This window comes from Trichosurus vulpecula, chromosome 6 (genome assembly GCF_011100635.1).
Source record: "Trichosurus vulpecula isolate mTriVul1 chromosome 6, mTriVul1.pri, whole genome shotgun sequence".
NCBI classification, from domain to species: Eukaryota; Metazoa; Chordata; class Mammalia; order Diprotodontia; family Phalangeridae; genus Trichosurus; species Trichosurus vulpecula.
The window spans coordinates 66,981,962-66,984,383 of record NC_050578.1 but is presented as its reverse complement, the minus strand read 5'-3'; the positions used below and the strand labels follow the sequence as shown (position 1 = coordinate 66,984,383).

At 46.2% G+C, this 2,422-nt stretch overlaps 1 pseudogene; it reads left to right on the top strand.

Annotated features, from left to right (window-relative positions):
* The first annotated feature begins 397 nt into the window (after positions 1–397).
* On the top strand, positions 398–774 carry LOC118854558 (annotated as a pseudogene).
* The last annotated feature ends 1,648 nt before the right edge of the window (positions 775–2,422 follow it).

Here is a 2,422-nt window from a genome sequence, read left to right as displayed (position 1 = left end):
TTGTCAACTTGATTCCTGTCTGCCTATCTCCTCTTAATAAGCTTAGATTTAGGTACTAATTTCAAAAAATACAAATAGCAACAAACAAAAATTTCCAATAATTCCCAGCATTTTATATTAAATTCTAATAATATATACCATTTATTTCTCATAGCATGGTAGTATTTCATCACAACCATACACTACAACTCATTCGAATATTCCTCAATGATACTCAATGAACTTAGAAAGGTATGGAAAGATTTATACAAAATGATGAAGATCAAAATGAGCAGAGCCAAAAGAATATTGCATATAGTAACAGGAGTATTGTTTTAAGAATGACTTCGGCCTTTTTCACTTCCCGGCCATCTTGGCAGCAGGGCTCTGCCTGAGGGTCCTCCCACACTGCAGGCAGGAAGATGGTGGCCGCAAAGAAGACGAAAAAGTCGCTGGAGTCCATCAACTTGAGGCTCCAGCTGGTCATGAAAAGCGGCAAATACATGATGGGCTACAAACAGACCCTTAAAATGATCCGACAAGGCAAAGCCAAGTTGGTTATCTTAGCCAACAACTGCCCAGCCTTGAGGAAATCAGAGATTGAATATTAAGCTATGTTGGCCAAAACTGGCGTACATCACTACAGTGGCAATAACATTGAATTGGGTACAGCATGTGGGAAGTACTACAGAGTATGTACACTGGCTATCATTGATCCAGGTGATTCTGATATCATTAGAAGCATGCCAGAACAGACCAGTGAGAAGTAAACTGTACAAAAATATACTTTAATAAACGGGCCAAAACTTTTTTTTTAAAAGAATGACTTCGGGGGGTGCAGCCAAGATGGCGGCTGAAAGCAGGGACTTGCATAAAGCTCTCCCCCAGGACCCTCCAAACAACTATAAAAATGGCTCTGAACAAATTCTAGAACTGCAGAACCCATGAGATAGCAGAGGGAAGCAGGGCTCCAGCCCAGGACAGCCTGGATGGTCTATGGGTAAGCTCTATCACTCCGAGCTGGGAGCACAGCAGAGCCCAACTTGGGCTGCTCCCAGACCCACCAGACTGGGAGCTGGGCTGAACAGCCTGTAGAGCCCTTACTCAGTGAGCTGTAATAGTTACCAGACTTCTAACCCACAACGCCAAGACAACAGAGCTGGTTAGTGGTAAAAAACTGCTGAGACAGAGTGAAAAGAGTTGGTGGTTGGCCACGACCCTGGGGGCCGAGGAGGTGGTGCAGCTCTAAGGCTGGTTACAGAGCTACAGCTGCAGTTGCTTCTGACCCCAGGCCCACCTGGTCGGAGGAATTAAGCAGCGGATCAGAGCGTGAGAGCAGAGACTGCTTGGATCTGAGTCGTGTTTCAGGTTGGTGGTTCTTAGGGAAGGAGGAGTCCTGGTGTGGCAGAGCTGGCTATGTAGACATAGCTCTGAAAATAGCAGTGTAGCCCCTCAAGCTTGAAACAAAGTACTCCCTACTCTACAAGCAGTCATAACCAACGAAAGCTCAAGGGTCAAGTAGCTGGCTGGGAACATGAACAGGCAGCAAAACAGACTCTGATTCAGACTCAGACTTTGGAATCTTTCTTTGATGACAAAGAAGACCAAGACATAAAGCCAGAAAGAAGTCAACAAGTCAAAGAGTCTACATCAAGAGCCTCCAAGAAAAACATGAATTGGTCTCAGGCCATGGAAGAGCTCAAAAAGGATTTGGAAAACCAAGTTAGAGAAGTAGAGGAAAAATTGGGGAGGGAAATGAGAATGATGCCAGAAAACCATGAAAAACAAGTCAATGACTTGCTAAAGGAGACCCCAAAAATACTGAAGAAAATAACACATTAAAAATAGACTAACCCAAATGGCAAAGGAGCTCCAAAAAGCCAATGAGGAGAAGAATGCCTTGAAAGGCAGAATTAGCCAAAGGGAAAAGGAGGTCCAAAAGACCACTGAAGAAAATACTACCTTAAAAATTAGACTGGAGGGGGCGGAGCCAAGATGGCCGCATGAAGGCAGCTTCTTACCGGAGCTCTCTCACAAGGTCTGTCAGATTCCCATAAAAAAGTGAATTTGAGCAGATTTGAGAGAGTCAGAAACCGTGAGCAGTCTGCGTGGGGCAAATTTCCGAGCAGGGAGAGTCTGAAAGGCTGAAGACACAATCCTGTAGGCTCAGAGAGTGCTCGGTGCGGAGCTGCTCCAGACCAAGGTGGAAGCCGCTGGCCAGGAAATCCACGTGGGAGACGGGCTGGGAGAAAGCTGGGCGCCCAAAACCGGCGGAGAACCCCAGGACTCCCAACACAGGACGGCAGTCTGTGGAAGCGACGAGAGGCAGCGCAACGCCACCCATGACACACTGTCTCCAGAAGTTTACAGCCCAAACATATTAAACGCAGCTTCTTGAACTTCCCGGAGTTCTTAACGTCCAGGTAAACAGCTCTAATCCCTC